The sequence below is a fragment of the Pleurodeles waltl genome, chromosome 5, assembly GCF_031143425.1.
Source record: "Pleurodeles waltl isolate 20211129_DDA chromosome 5, aPleWal1.hap1.20221129, whole genome shotgun sequence".
Taxonomy (NCBI): Eukaryota; Metazoa; Chordata; class Amphibia; order Caudata; family Salamandridae; genus Pleurodeles; species Pleurodeles waltl.
In genome coordinates, this window is record NC_090444.1 from 920,675,935 (window position 1) to 920,693,781 (window position 17,847).

Consider the following 17,847-nt stretch of genomic DNA (forward strand, 5'->3'; position numbering starts at 1 on the left):
TTGATGGCTACCGCCGTGGTCGATTGTGTTAACACCCTGGCGGTTGGTGTGGTACATTGGCTGTCTATGGGAGTTATAACCGCCATGATCATAATTTCGCGGTAATTACCAGCAGCCTGTTGGCGGTATTACCGCCACTTTATCACTCACGACAATGTCATAATGAGGGCCTTTATATTTCACTTCATTTTATATTGTACTTAGTTTCTTTTAAATGTCTTACTACCACAACTGTATGTGATTTTTTAAATATTATGAACTATTTAAATATGTTTAAATATTTTATTAGCAATATAATTACACATTTCAAGAATGTTTAATTAAACTAACACACTTTTATATTTGATAAACAATTATTCATTTTATTTTAAAGAATTTAACTTCTTATCTAAAATGTTTTAAATATACCAGCTATTCTAGGTTAAATCGTACTCTTTTACCAAATACATATGTGAATGGGATATAAAATTACATATTCTTATTTCAAAACTCACCTTAAATAGGAAAGGACAATCTTGTGGTATGCAGATTTACTATTCTGACTCCAAATCCACTGTTAATTGGCACTGTGTCTAATTTTGTGGCGTTTGAATTTACTATTGTAACTGCAACCTCACTCCCATTTAAGAAAGTGTTTAGTTTTGGGGAGTGCCGAATTACTATTCTAAATTCAACACCATATTTATTGGGAAGAGTTTATTTGAGATGAGTTCACATATATTATTCTATCTCTAAACCCTCGTTCAATGGGAAAACTGTTTAATTCACTGTAGTTCTGATTTACTACTCCAGCATTAAACCCACCATCACTGAATAAGTATTTTACTTTAGGGACTTCAGCTTAAGTTACTCTATTATAACTCCAACCTGGCTACTAATTTTGATGATGGGGGCAGATTTAATATTCCAATTCCAAAGACACAACCATTATGGGAAGTATTTAAGTTTGTGAAATTACAATTTAGGATTGGAAATCTAGCTCTCAACCATAGAGAAACTATTTAATTTTAGGGATTAAAGATGATTTATTATTCTAACTTCAACCCTACATTCTTTGGATCAATGGATTAGTTTGTGGGTTTTCAGATTTAATGATATAATTCCAATCCCACAATCATTAGAGCTACATATTTGTTTCTCCCAAAATCCAATTTTCTTAAACAAACATTTAAAGTTATGACTTTCTAATATTGTTTTATTCTTTACTTAAAATATGTTTTAATTATATACATTTACAACTCAGAGCCTGATTTAGGTCTTGGTGAAGGTAAATTCTTTGACACAAATGTGATGGACATCCCATCAGCTGTATTATGATCCCATTATTGTCTTTGGGGATTGTTATACAGCGGACGGGATATTTGTCACATTTGTGGCAGACTATTCCCTCTTCCAAAACCTAAATCAGGCCCTAGATGAATAATCATTCAACAGCTACTTAATTAAACATTCACTTGCTTAAATGTAAAATGTAAATAATACTAAAAACATACAATAATCATTTAACAAATAAATATCTTTCCCCCTTAAAATCCAAAGCAAAACACTTTCTTTTTTTACAATAAAAATACATTTATAAATGATTTACTAAATATGACAAATTAAAAAACACTCTTCCCATAATAAACAAAACGACCACTTTAACTCTAGTCTATATTAACCCCTTTAATGTGGGCGTCGGCCACTGGCCGACGCCCACACTATCTCCTTGGTGCGGCTCACGACCAGTGTCCGACACCAAGGAGGGGGTTAATAAATCCTCAGGTGCGCCGCCATAAGGCCGCTTCCTGCTCCGATGGGGAGAACGGCCCGAAATGGCCTTCCCCACGTTCCGAAAGAGACTCTCCCCTTTCTTACGAGGCCTTCCTGAAAGTGTTTCCTGGCCCGCGATCACAGCACAGCTGAGATCGGGGGCCAGGAAACACCACTAGACACCAGGGATTTCACTTGGGGGGTCGGCCCCCTTGGAAAACGGGCCGCCCCCCCTGGGGCATATTTAAAAGAAAAAAGGTAGGTGTCCCCTGGGGGGGGGGGGGCACAATCGCTCTCGATCGCGCCCCGCCCAGAGGCTACATTTTATTTAAAAAAAAAAAAAAAATAAAAAAAAAAAATGGACAGGGGGTCGCCCGTGGGCAGGGCGACCGCCTATGGGGGCGATATATTTTTTTAGCCCCCAAGGAAACCATCCAACTACTAAAAAAAATATAGATCTATATATATATATAGATCTATATACTGTATATAGATATATCTATCTACATGGATATATCTATAGATAGATCTATATATGTATATATATATAGATCTATCTATAGATATATCTCTGTAGATAGATATATCTATATAGAGATAGAACTATATATATATATATATATATATATATATATATATATATATATATCACTTTTGTCAATATATGTGTGGTTTCCCTGGGGGCTGCGATCGGCCCCCAGGAAAACCAGACCCACATATAAAAGTGATATATATATATATATATATATATATATATATATATATATATATATATATATTTGCCACCAGTTGTCTTGCAGTTGCAGCTTGCATCTTCAAAGCAATGCACATACTTCAACTGATGCATTTCAACTGTAGCTTTTAGGCAGCAATAAAAAAGTCAAGTAAGTATTGTGATTATGTTTTTGCTACAAAAGGATCAGACTTTTGTCTAGTGGCAGTTTTAGTGCCATAAAGAAGCGCAGAAGGTTTATATGCCTACTGCAAAGAGCAAATCTGTATTTTAAGTAAATAGCTGAGTACATTAGTAAAGTTAGCCATTACCTGCGCTATAATACAAATGAAATGTATGCGTGGGGTGGGGGGTGGCTATGGAGAGATGAAGGGCACTTTTGCTGGGTGGTAATGAGGGAATCCGAGGAGGAGGGAGTGGGAGCACCAATAATGATTGTTGGACTGGGCGCAGGAGGTGCTAAAGACTGTGACGAATGGTATGTGACAACGTGTTTTTTGAGTGTCTTGAAAGAATGAGCTGATAGAGTGAAGAAGCGCAGGTAAGGTGGCCTCTACTGTTGCACGTATCTCACACACACCATTGATTTTGTGACTGTCTACGTAGGCTAGTGTTTTAGAGCAACAGTTTAGCCAATAGCAGAGATGGCATCTTGATGGATGACTGCTGCCATCACTCGGGTTATAGAGGACAGCTCTGACATAGGATCAGAGACTGAGACATCAGATACTGAGACAGCATCTGAGGGATAGGACAATGGTGCAGACTCTGGGAGTGATTTTTCAGTCGGAGGAGTCCCATTCGATAACTCCTCCTCCAGTAAATTATGAGGGAGGTGATGAGGACAGTCCTGCTGTCCCTTCGCAAGCACAGTATGTGCAATGGGGTAATAGTGGGTTAGCCCAACACAGAGAGCAGGTGAATGCGGTGGCAAGCAGAGAGAGAGAGTGCTCTCTTGGGAGCTCCCCAATTTAGTTCAGCCCCAAATTCCACCGCCCAAATCGTATTGTGGAGACATCAAAATTATCTATCACAAAACAAACTGGTTTTGTAAGGCAGGCACCTGTGTTTTTGGTCCTGGGTTCGGCAGCCATATAGAGAAACATACTAAACCCAAACATTTCTGGAAACTAGACATCCGGGGGAGTCCACAGAGGTGTGACTTGTGTGGATTCCCCAAAGTTTTCTTACCCAGAATACCCTGCAAAGCAGAAATGTTGAAAAAAACTTCTATTTTTCTCACATTTCTGTCACACAAACTACAGGAATATGCTGGGATCCACAAAATTCCTACCACCCAGTGATTCCTCACCAGTCCTGATAAAAACACTTCCCCACTTGAGTGCCTATACCTAGCGCCTGCGTCAGGAATGGATCACCCCCGGGTCAACAGCTGCCTCATGTAAGGACCAACATTGACCGTTGTGTGATCTAGTCCTGTCGCGGGCACCAGGCCTACCCACACAAGTGAGGTACCATTTTTATCGGGAGACTTGGGGGAACGCTGGGTGGAAGGAAATTCGTGGCTCCTCTCAGATTCCAGAACTTTCTGTCACCGAAATGTGAGGAAAGGGTGTTTTTTTAGCCACATTTTGAGGTTTGCAAAGGATTCTGGGTAACAGAACCTGGTCAGAGCCCCACTAGTCACCCCATCTTGGATTCCCCTAGGTGTCTAGTTTTCCAAAATGCCAAGGTTTGCTAGGTTTCCCTAGGTGCCGGCTGAGCTAGAGGCCAAAATCCACAGCTAGGCACTTTGCAAAAAACAGGTCTGTTTTCTTTGGGAAAATGTGATGTGTCCAAGTTGTGTTTTGGGGCATAACCTGTCGCGGGCGCTAGACCTACCCACACAAGTGAGGTACCATTTTTATCGGGAGACTTGGGGGAACGCTGGGTGGAAAAAAAATTGTGGCTACTCTCAGATTCCAGAACTTTCTGTCACCGAAGTGAAGGAAAAAGTGTTTTTTTAGCCACATTTTGAGGTTTGCAAAGTATTCTGGGTAACAGAACCTGGTCAGAGCCCCACAAGTCACCCCATCTTGGATTCCCCCAGGTGTCTAGTTTTTAAAAATGCACAGGTTTGGTAGGCTTCCCTAGGTGCTGGCTGAGCTAGAGGCCAAAATCTACAGCTAGGCACATTGCAAAAAACACGTCAGATTTCAATGTAAAAATGTGATGTCTCCATGTTGCGTTTCCTGTCCCGAGCATTAGGCCTACCCAGGCAAGTGAGGTACCATTTTTATCGGGAGACTTGGGGGAACACAGAATAGCAAAACAAGTGTTATTGCCCTTTGTCTTGATCTACATTTTTCCCTTCCAAATGTAAGACAGTGTGAAGTCTATTTGAGAAATGGCCTGTAATTCACATGCTAGTATAGGCACCCCGGAATTCAGAGATGTGCAAATAACCACTGCTTCTCAACACCTTATCTTATGCCCATTTTGGAAATACAAAGGTTTTCTTGATACCTATTTTTCACTCTTTATATTTCAGCAAATGAATTGCTGTATACCCGGAATAGAATGAAAACCTAGTGCAAGGTGCACCTCATTTATTGGCTCTGGGTACCTAGGGATCTTGATGAACCTACAAGCCCTATATATCTTCGCAACCAGAAGAGTCCAGCAGATGTAACGGTATATTGCTTTAAAAAATCTGACATTGCAGGAAAAAGTTACAGAGTAAAACGTGGAGAAAAATGGCTGTTTTTCTCAGCTCACTTTCAATATTTTTTTATTTCAGCTGTTATTTTCTGTAGGAAAACTTTGTAGGATCTACACAAATGACCCCTTGCTAAATTCAGAATTTTGTCTACTTTTCAGAAATGTTTAGCTTTCCGGAATCCAGCATTGGTTTCACACCCATTCCTGTCACTAACTGGAAGGAGGCTGAAAGCACCAAAAATAGTAAAAGTGGGGTATGTCCCAGTAAAATGCCAAAATTGTGTTGAAAAATGTGGTTTTCTGATTCAAGTCTGCCCTTTCCTGAAAGGTGGGAAGATGGTGATTTTAGCACCAGAAACCATTTGTTGATGCCATTTTCAGGGAAAAAACCACAAGCCTTCTTCGGCAGCCCTTTTTTCTAATTGTTTTGAAAAAAACGAAATTTTCACTGTATTTTGGCTAATTTCTTGGTCTCCTCCAGGGGAAACCACAAACTCTGGGTACCATTAGAATCCCTAGGATGTTGGAAAAAAAGGACGCAAATTTAGCATGGATAGCTTATGAGGACAAAAAGTTACGAAGGCCTAAGCGCAAACTACCACAAATAGCCAAAAAATGGCTCAGCACGGGGGGGGGAAGGCCCAGCAGCTAAGAGGTTAATACATTTGAAAATAATATACTAATAGAAAATGAATAACAGACATGTTTAGACATTTTCTACCTAACTCCCTTAAAAACCCAACAATCCATAAAAAATACCAAGATACCCAGCAATGTAACACAACAAACGTACATCAATTAAATATATTTCTTTTACATCAAAGGATATTTAAACCCATGTTAATTCTAAAATAATACATGACAGCAATTCAAATAGTTAAAAACAAATTAAAACATAGAAAATATTTCTCTCTTGCTATATATATATATATATATATATATATATATATATATATATATATATACATACAACTTTAGAAATTAAAAAAATATTAAAAATTCTGCAATAAATTAAAATGGAGCAAAATACAAAAAAACACCAACATGTCCAATTATATTGCTCTAAATGATAATATAAACATTGAAAACATGACATTCTTACCTTCAGTGTTATGTCTAATGATCTTCTGGATGCCACACTATTTATATTCATCGTAAGGCCTTATTGCACATAACTCGACTCTAAAGATTACTGTACATTAACCAATGGCAATGTTTAGTAGACTCACGATGCAGTCCATATATATACATATGACTACAACTTAAGGCCATCTATGATATTGGTTAAGTGATGCATGGTGTGCAAGAGAGTTATGGGTGCATAACCAAAAGCCACACCCCGATCCCAGTACTCACTGGACACAATCACAGTCCACGCACAGTGGATAATTTTGTCAAGGGAAAATATACAAACATATATTTCACTAAAAAACTTAGTTAATGATATGGTGCTATTGCATTCGAAACTCATTTGCTATGACTTGCTAAAATGCCTTTTTCTACCTGATACCAACTTGGTCTCAACACCATTTTGTTTAACATTGATGTCTCTTCGTGCATGTGCACTGTTCATGATTTCTGCAGCGCACAGTCAAGCAGAGACGTATTTGTTTATTGCCTTTGACTTTCTTGCTGCTTTTAAAGAAAACTTTCTAAAATTGACAAACGAATGTTGCAGTTTCTCAAGGCCCTTCTGATAGTTCACTGTACTGCATTTATTCACAATAGCTTTCTATTGTTCTTGTGACTAATTTTTCCGAGTGACTTTAGCAGAGAGGGCAAAGTTAATATTTATGTTGTGGGATAGTGCTTAGATGGTAAGGCAATCTGACGTTCAATAGAACTGTGTTCTGAGTTGCTGAAAGTGTAATTCTCCTTCTCACACCAGAAATTAATGAGTTCCTAGACAAGACAACTGTACGGAAAATTTCACATTTGGGGGTGAGCCAAATCTTTCCTGAAGAATTTCTGATGCTACTAGGGATGCTGCCCAATTTCTTATTAATTTTGCTACTCATTTGGGAACTTTTGTGATTTTGCACCATATTCTCTATTGCTCAATTTGCTAAGCTGAGAGCCTTCACTACAGGAGTTTCAAGCATCTGCATTTACAATTTCTGTACTATAGTATTTAATTGTTTCAATACATATTTTGCATTTAAATTTATATTTCTGTCCTAAAACTCAACTACTGTCCTCACTTACGTGACTGTATTTCTCATATGTTGTATGGTACCGTATCTCTGAGAGGCACACCCCATGAAATTGAGGCTTGCTGTAGGGGTGTCATCTTTTACGTGGATAGATGTGGGTTCCCCACACCAACAATATTTTGGTAGAAGAGCATGATTGCGAGATAAGAGCACCTATTTTCTGCTTTACCGATTTCCTTTTTGCATTGTCCTTAGTTTGTGTGGATTTTCCTGGTGTATTATTTGCTTAGGTCCTGATTTACAGTACAGTTTCTGAGCAAAGACGACTATAAGTAAAAATAGGAAAAAATGATTTTAGAGATTGACATTGTTCTGATGTGTTATTGGAGTGTTACAAGTTGTGTTGTGTGAAGGGCTGTTATGCTGCATTTGAGGTTTTTGCTTAGGTGATGTTGATTCATGACTCAGTTGGTGGTTTGATTACTGTGATACTGAACTACTTGCGCATTTTTGATTTGTGTTGACGAAGTTTTGGTTTTATTATTGGTTGATTTGGTAATCCAATTTGTCGAAATCCAAGATCTTGGAATAAAACATGGCCGAACTTGTCTGCAAAAAGGTAGTGCATGTTGCAAAGTGATGCATTCATACAGGTATTATTATGTATTAGCAAATTTGTCAGGGTTGATGTGTCGAATTTCATTGGTGATATTTGACCCTTGGTCCACTGGAGTAAGTACTGTAGCCAGAGGTGGTCTGTTGCTGGATACTTTCGTGTAAAATTAGTTTGGCAGGTACCGTGGAGGTACTAGTCTCGTTTCTATTGTTTGTGCAATTCATTTTACCCAACAAGCTGATTTTCTCCTATTTAGGTTGAGAAGACAGATTTATTTGTGTACAGTTTATGACAAAAGATGTTTGGGTTGTTTTCTAATTTGTGTTTTTTTCCCGTCAATTAAAAAAGGAGTGTTGCAACAATTGGTTAATCAGCCAAAGAGTTTTGCTGGGGTTGGTAAGACGTCACCAGAGAGTCACGCATTGACTGGCTGCTGTCAAGTTTGCGATGTGATTGGCTGAGTTTTGGCATTGCTGGGATTGGCTGTGGTTTGCTTATTTGTGAGGTTTCTGGATTATTCTGAGTGAGAAAAGTGGGTGCTGTGTTAAAAAGCCTAAAGTCGCTAGCACATCTGCTATGGAGGGACAGAAGGCATCTGCAGAGGTTTCACCTTTGTATGAAATGTTGACAAATATTGGGTTTTATACATGTAGCTGGATTCACGATTGAAATGAATACACCTTTGGTGACAACTGCTAGCCCTGTTAGCCTTGGTGTGGTCATCCGCCAAATATCTTGCCTTCATCCTCTGATTTTTCTCAATTCATTTTTGCTGACCTTAGGACTTTGTGCACTTTAGCCTAGCTAACCAGTGCTAAAGTGCTTGTGCTCACACCCTAAATCATGGTAAAATTGTCTTACTCCTGATTGACATATTTTATTTACCAATAAGTCCCTAGTACAGGGGTATACAATATACCCAGAGCCCGTAAATTCAACTGCTCATGGCCTTCAGCACTCATTGTGCCACCGACTTACATAGCCCCTTAAAACATGTCCCAGGTCTGCCATCACAGCTTGGGTGTGGTTTTAAACTGCCTATTCAAATTGACAAAGTAGCCCCCTTGCAAAGATTTATACTCCACGTTTATTGCATAAATGTTACCTCTTAGGTAGGCTCTGGTTAGCCCAAAGGGCAGGGTGTATTGTAATTAAAAGGCTAGACATGCACTTTTGGGTTTTACAAGTCCTGATAGTGAAAACCTCCTAAATTTATTTTTCACTATTGTGGGGCCTACCTCTTCCATAGGATAATATTGGGGTGCTTTATTACATTCAATAAGTGCTACCTTTTGGATGCAAGAGGTACAGATTTCATGTTTGGTGTCTAAGAAATTGTAATTTAAAATCCTTTTTAATGGTAACGTCAGATTTTAAGTTACAATTTTGAAAATGCCACCGTGACGGGGTGAATGTTTGCATTGTTCAGCATCCCATCCATCATCTGTTCTTTTTGCTTTTGTCACAAAAGTGGCAAGGGTATGCCCAGACATTGGTCCAATGCTCACTGTGCCATTGGATTCAAGCTAGCCTGGCTGATGAGGGGTGATACCCCAAAATCGGTCCCAGGATGCTTGTTATTAGTCTAGGGAGAAGCTGGCCAGGCTGGACTGTTCCCATGCAGAGCAGGGTCAAGACTGATTTGCACATGGCTGGGTCCAAACTGGGGTGATGTGGTAAACAAGAAAACAATGGATTAAACTCAGATTTGTGACTGAGGTGAATGTTTGTATTGTTCAGCATTCCGTCCATCATCTGTTCTTTTTGCCTTTGTCGCCTTAAGTGGCACAGTAGGTCCCATGCTCACTGTGTTATTGGATTCAAGCTAGCCTGGTTGATGAAGGGTGATGCCCCGACACCGGCCCATGGATATTAGTTTCTGGTTCAGGGAGAACCTGGCCTGGCACTTCGGGCTGGACTGTTCCAATGGGGGCGAGGGTCGATTCATTTGCATATGGCGAGGGCCATACATGGGTGGCACTGTGAGCAAAAAAATGATGGATTACCCAGATCTGTGACTGGGGGTTGGTGAATGTTTGCATTGTTCACCATTACATCCATCATCTGTTCTTTTTACCTTTAGAAAGTTGGCATTTTCTTGCCCTAGCTATTGTGTGTCTGCTGCTTGATCTTGGGCCACTTGATTAGGAGCATTTGGACTTTGTTTATTCCTCTCAAACAGCCACATAGTACAGGGATTAGGCGTGCCTGGATAGGGGTGGAGCTTGGCACAGCCCCAAGTGCAAGTCAATAGACTACGCCCTGCATTCACACAAAGGACTTCAGGCTACCTCATTGTTTAGGCAGTAAGGCTGGAGCCAGGGCAGGGAGGGTATGAAACTCCAAGCACTTCAAAGGGAATTGTCTAGAAAAGTTTCCTACCTTAAAGAAGGCACCAGGTTTAATAATAGAATCCTCAAACCCACTCTTCAGTTCACGTTTTGGACCTGCAGAAGGACTCTAAGAGGACTGTGTTACCGTCCGCTGGCCCAGTGGAAATGTCACATCAACATTGCAGCCGGCTCGTAATAGAGCCGGCGGCAATGCTGATGTGCAGCGGGTGCAGTAGCACCCGTCGCGCATTTCACTGCCCAAAATTCGGGCAGTAAAATGCGCGACTGGGCTATGCCTGGGGGCCCCTGCACTGCCCATGCCAAGTGCCCAGGGGCACCCCAAGTCCCCTTACCGCCGGCCTTTCCATGGCAGTGTGTACCGCCATGGACAGGCCAGCGGTCGGGGACTCATAATCCCCAGGGCAGCGGTGCTTGCACCTCTGCCCTGGGGATTATGACCGCCAGGCAGAATCCTGGCGGTAAAGTGGAGGGGCCGGCTGTATGGCCGTGGCTTTTCCGCCACGGTCATAATAGCTGGCGGAACACTGCCAGCCTGTTGGCGGTGTTACCGCCAACATACCGCCGGCCGCCAGGGTTGTAATGACCCCCTGTGTTTGGACATATTTTGCAACAGACAGTTGATCTAAATAACTAATATCTTATAATGTGGAAACAATTAGATATTCGAAGCATCAACATATGCTAATGAAGCACTTGAGGAATTAACTGAGGAATATGGGTGGATATCAGCAGAATGAGAAACATACGAAGACATTAAAATGGATTTGACTAAAGAGGAAATTAAAGAATTGGGTTTGGTGACTTTACAAGCTCAAATTAAGGATATAAGGCCTGATTACAACTTTGGAGGAGGTGTTAATCCGTCCCAAATGTGACGGATATACCACCAGCCGTATTACGAGTTCCATAGGATATAATGGACTCGTAATACGGCTGGTGGTATATCCGTCACATTTGGGACGGATTAACACCTTCCTCCAAAGTTGTAATCAGGCCCATAGTTGAGAAAATTAAAGACTGATAAAAAGATTTGAAGAAGTACAGAAAAAAGTGTAAACCAGTGGTGGTCGGCAGTTTTAGGAGGGAGGGGGGCGGGCGGGAAGCACACTCACACTCATTGTTTCACACACAAACGCACATCCATTAGCAACACTCATCAACATTCAAACATGCATGCATGCACCAAACATTCACTTAAAAAGATCACACACACACTTACCTTCAGCCTCGAGGTCCTAGGAGAGTTGGGATTGCTGCCTTCCCTCATTTGCTGACCTTAGGTAGGGAAGGTAGGGAAGGCAGCAGTCCCAACTTCGTCACAGAGTGGGATGGGGTCAGTGAGACTGCTGACCCCACCCCACTCTGTGACGAGGTCAATGGGTGACGCTTCCCTCGTCACCCGGGGAAGGGCCTTGAGGCACCTTTGCTGAGCCAAGGAGGTCACGCCCACAGGAGCTATGACCTCTTCAGCCCAGCAAAGTTTAGCTCAGGCAGCCAGGAGTCTGCGCAAATCACGCATGTCTGCTCCTGGCTGCTTGACCTGAACATGAAGAGTGTCTGTCAGGCTGAGCTTTGTTCAGCCTGACCAGTACTCCTCATGAGGGGGGGCGTGGCCCCTCTGCCCTAAAGGACGGGCCTCGCCTGGTGTAAACTACTAAAAAGAAAGATACAGAAGCAGAAAAGAATGCAAAAGTGATTGTTAGTAAGTCAGAACAAGAGAAAGTGCTAGAATTTTAACTGATGGAAGTGCATTGCGAGAATTATGTGCATACACCTTGGACTAGAGGTGATTTTTATGAATTTACTATGAATTTTTGAAAAACTGTGAGAGGAACTCAATAGGTGGTACAAGGAGTTTGGTGTATTGGGATGATTTTGAAAATGCTTTGGACTGATTTGAACATGAGATTCTAGTTTCTAGTGATATATGAACTGAGTGTAGAGTTGCTACGGTTTGGCTGTCTGAGAAACCAGTTAAAGTTGCAGCTAATAAGGATCCTGTTGAAATAGTGGCTGACAGATATAGAGCAATGACAGATCGTTTGAAAAAGATGTCAGAGAAAGAGTTGACATTGGTGAAAATCATGAGTGCTACAAAAGAGCTGAAGGAGTTGATGCATGAATATTATGAGAGGCTTATGCATATTTATATTAAGCACAGCAGAGTAGAATAGCCAGAGAAAGAAGATGTTGATGCTTTCATACTGCCATTCATTTTGGGTGAGCACCTAGAGCTTCGATCACATATTCAGCAGAGTGTAATGGGTTGGCAGACTAAGGAAAATGATCTGATACTGAAATATGCCATGTACCATAGTGATTGTGTTGATGTGGTGCACAAAAGCATTAAGAAGAAGTTGATGATTGCTCAGACAAAGCTGATTCAGAGAAGTGGCAGGAACCAGAGGATGGATTCTGATATGGATTATGTGCAGTCTGTTAATTTTGGAATGAATGGAGTGCATCCTATGCAAGTTACAAAAATGGGAAATGAGACTGTGCAGTTGCAAGAGTTATGAATAATTCTAGAGTGAATGAATATATTTATTTGCTGAAGAACACTTCTTTTCATTTTTGTTCACTGGAATCACAATTGAGGGTAGAATCCAGACCGAATCCATAATATTTTGGTTCCCCAGAGACAGCGAAAAGCAAATCAAGTTCACATACAATTAGTTGCCCCCACCTCAGCAGCTTCTGTACGGAATATACAAAATCAAAGGCAGTTGCATATAAGTATGCTTGTAGCTCCAGTGATGCAGGAAACATAAGAAATACGAGGTTTTACAGAATGGATTGATAATGAACAATGATTTTCCTCAGTTGTCATCAGAAACTAATTCACAATGATTGCACCTGATGGGGGAGGAGGACCCCCATGCTCGGTGCAGTCCTAGAGGGAGGCCGTGGGCCATAATGGTCCATATGTAGATGGTGTGGTTAATGCCATCCCGTTTCATTTCTAATTGACATTGGTGCTTTCCTAGTCCAAGTAGTAGGCATTACCAATCAACAGATTGTTAATCAGGTTATGGCAAATGTTCTAGTTACAATATGATAAGTAAGAACAATAATCAGGTCATACTATATGTTTCAAGTCCTGTTGATATACTGGGCAGAGACTTGCTTTGCAAGATCAACTGTATGATTTACTGCACACCGGATGGTGTTGCAATTGAAAGTCAGGATGAAGATGCTGTGTTTAAAATTGAATTCCAGAATACAAGAGCTCAGTTGTTTCTCATTTTTACTGTAGAGGACCTACTCCTCAATTTAAGACATATGATCAAAGAAGAGGTATGGGATTGTAAAGGAAAAGAGAAAGGGATTGATAAAGGGGAAAAGTGGCAAAACCTGTTAGAATTCATGTTAAACCCAATACAGATTATGATTCTAGGATTAGGCTATATAAACTGTCAAAAGAGAAGAAGGAGGAATGAAGCCCATTACAAAACAATTGATGAAAGAAAGTGCTCTCCGAGAGGTGGTTGGTAATCCTTGCAACTCCCGGGTGATGGACACTAAACATCTGAGCTTTAAATGGAGAACAGTGCAGGATTCGAAAAAAATTAACAAGTTACTTAACTTTGGTAACACCTTATCTGATAGAGACATATTCTAGTTGACAGTTACTTACCTGTGAATTTCTTCCTAGGATTCCGCTTGATCCAGAGGATTTTCTAAGCAGTACCCCTGCATGTCGTTATGTGCCATGTGCTGTCCCTAGAAATCAGTTTGCAGAGCAGGGAGGATGGGTGGGTCGGAATCTGAAACTAGAATATGTCTCTACCAGATAAGGTGTTACCAAAGGTAAGTAACTTGTTCATATGATGGAGACTTCTAGCTACATATACCTTACCTATGAATAGATACCCAAGCAATACCCTCCCTGGAGAAGGGAAAGTGTACCAAGATCATACTAGGAAGTCCTGCATGGTCGAATGGGCAAAGCACCCGTTCCTACAGACATGACTATCCAGGCAGTAGTGTTTGGTGAACATGGGTAAAGATGCCAACCATGCCACCTGACAGATATCAAGAACTGAAACTGCATGCTAACACAGTGGTCACAGCTGTAGCTTGAGTACAATGAGCATGCAAGCCCTCAGGGGGTTGCTTCTTGGCCACTGAGCAGCAGATCTTAATGCAGAATATGACCCATCTGGAACTGGTCCGCTCCTGCTGTGCCCGACCTTTCTTCGCACCCACATAACTGACAAAGAGGTGATCATCTACCTGGAACTCTGTTGTATGATATAGGTAGAACACCAACACTCTTTTTGGGTTCAGGCAGTGGAGTCTCTCCTCTTCCTACGAAGGATGTGGGGGTATGTAAAAAGCAGGAAAGGTGATGAATTGGCCTACATGAAAGGGTGTAACCACTTTTGGCAGAAAAGAGGCACTAGTGTGAAGCAACACTTTGTCAGGATAGATGGAAAGGTAGAGCGGCTTAGATGGCAATGCCTGCAACTCACCCTGCAAGCAGGAGTAACGGCCACAAGGAAGGCTGTATTCAAAGTGAGAAGTCTAAGAGTACAATTGTGAAGAGGCGTGAAAAAAGCGCACATCGGAAAGGTCAAAACCAAATTCAAATCCCATTGAGGAATAATGAATGGGGACGAGGGAACATGCGTGTAAGGCCACACATTTCTTCCAACGACAGGCATATACCATTTAGATGGAAGGACTCCTGGTTGCCAAGATGACGTTAGAGGCTTCAGGCAGAAGGTCAAAGGCTGTCAACTGCTGCTGCTCAATCTCCATGCAAGAAGGTGGAGACTGGACAAGTTCGGGTGCAGAACTGTCCCCAGCTGCTGTGACGGAAGATCCTCACAAAGAGGCAGTCCGATTGGAGGATCGATGGACATGCTCAACAGCTCAGGATACCAGACTTTCTGTTCCCAGTCCACAGCCACAAGTATTACTTGAGCCCAGTCGTTATTAATTTTTTTCAGAACTCTGGGCAGAAGTGGTATGGGCAGAAAGGCGTACAGGAACCCTGAGTTCTACTCAAGATGAAAAGCGTCTTCGAGCAATTGCCGCCTTGGAAAGTCCAATGTGCAATATTGCTGACATTGTGTGTTCTCTGAGGAGGAGAACAGATCTAATCAAGGCTCTCCCCACTGCTGAAAGACAGCTTGCACCACATCCAGATGGAGATGCCATTTATGATCTGGTAGACATTTTCAGCTGAGTTTGTCTGATCCTGCCTTCAAAGATCCCGCCAGTTGTTGAACCACCAGGGGTATGCCCTGCTGTCGAGCCACATCCAGAGGTGCGGAGCCTCGTGACAAGGGTCCATGACCCCACCCACCCTGCCTGTTGCAGTACCACATGGTGGTGGTGTTGTCTATGAACACCTGCACCACCTTCCCCTTGACAGAGGGAAGAAATGCTTTTGATTCTAACAAGGATGGCAAGGAGCTCCAGCAGGTTGATGTGGAGTCCGCACTCCATTGGAGACCAGATGCCTCTGATCTCCACCTCTCCCAGATGGCCTCTCCATCCAATGAGTGGCACATCTGTCACTACAGTCAGATCTGTTTGGGGAAAGGAGGGGGATCTGCCTCTGACCCAATCCCGGTTTGTTGACCACTACTGCAGATCTTGCACTTGATCTGGACCTCGTCGGAGAGATTCCCTTGTTGTTGCGCCCATTGGAATTTCACGTCCCACTGCAGAGCCCGCATATGCCATCTGGCGTGTGTCACCAGCAAGATGCAGGAGGCCATGAGGCCCCGCAGCCTCAGAGTCATTCTCAATAAAATCCAGAATAGAGGTTGAAACAACAGTATCATAGCCATGAATATCCCGGACTCGCCACTCAGGAGGATAAGCCAGAAACTGCATTATGTCCCGATCTGCTCTGATGAAAGGGAGTGTCTGAGAGTTAGGTGCGACTTCGGAACATTTATAGTGAACCCTAGTGAATGCAGGATGTCCACTGTAGTCTGGAGGTGGAAGGTGACAGCCTGGGGTGAGCCCGCCTTCAACAGCTAGTCATCGAGATCGGGCAAGACTGAAACCCCTGATCTACGCAGAGGAGCTGTGACCACCGCCATCACCTTGATGAACACCCAAGGGGTGCTGGTAAGGCCAAAGGAGAGCCTTCCGTGGCCTACCGTGAACTGCAAGTAACGTCTGTGGGCAGGCAGGACGAGGATATGAAAATAAACATTCTGCAAGTCCAACGCTACCATCCAGTCTCCTGGGTCCAAGGGAGATAAAACCTGAGCCAGAGTGAGCATTTTGACACTTCTTCTTGAGGAAGGGATTGAGGGATCAAAGGTCTAGGATAAGGTGGAGTCCGTGCCTTTTTTGGGTACTAGAAAGTAGTGGAAATAGCAACCAAAACTTACTTCTGACATGGGAACCCTCTCCATGATTCCCTTGGCCAGCCAAGAGAGCCATAACTTCCTCATGGAGAAGGGATCCTCTGTCATCCGATCATAGGATGTGGTATGTATGGAGGGCTAGTCTGGAAGTGGAGGGAGTAGCCCCTTCAGACTATCTGCAAAACCCACGTGTCTGACGTGATTGATTGCCAGTGGAGCAGGTGATGGCAAATTCTCCCTCAGACTGGCCCTTGGCGAGGAGTCAGATTAGGAAGGCTTAGAGGCTGCTGCGTGGGAGGAGGAGGTGTGGTTTGGTGTACTGGCATGACCACCAGCTCCCTGATCCACAAGATTGGTGGATCCCATGCCCTTGGCCACGGAGAGACTGGGCAGCAACCCGCACAGTGTCTGGCCAGGAATGGGCACAGTTGGAGGCCCCTTCCTCAGCCACAAAAGGCTCGAAAGCAGACTAGGGGGATGAGGGGCTGCCACAACGTCCAAGGACCTGGCCGTAGCATGAGAATCTTTAAAGCGCTTGAGCGTTGAGTCTGCCTGGTATCGCAAGAGATGGATGCCATCAAAGGGCATGACCATTAAAGTAGCCTGGACACCCACTGAAAAACCAGACATCCTCAGCCAGGCGTTATGAAACCACTTTGCTTGGTGAGTCGGTTATGTCCAGTCCACAACGGATAGTAATCTTTGCTGCATCTCTCCCATTGGCAACTTCCTGAGAAAGTACAACCGCAACCTCCTCCAGGACCTATGGCAGCCCTTGAGGAATCATAACGGTCCAAAAGGTACGTGCTGTTTATGGACTGCAGTGCAGTGCAAAGCTGGAAGAAGAAAGAATCTTCTTTCCAAGTGTATTCAACCTTTTGGATTCCCTATCCAGGGGTGCAGAGGGGAACGCACCCTGGGATTAGGATTAGAGAAGGATTAGATGACCAAGCTCTCAGAAGTGGGGTGTTGTGTCAGAAAGCTTGGATCCCCCAGAACAGAGCAATGGCGGTGGACAATTGTCTTGTTCACAGAAGCCTCTGTTCTGGGTTTAGACCAGGCACCCAGTAGGACATACATAATAGCTTCATGAAAGGGGAGCATGGTTGATAGGAGGAAACCCCAGACTGAAGCACCTCTGTCAGGAAGTTAGTCTTTACTGCCACCGAAGACAACTCAAGGTCCAGGACCTCAGTTGCTCTTCTTATCACCATTGACTAGGATCTCCCTCCTCCTTAGCCAC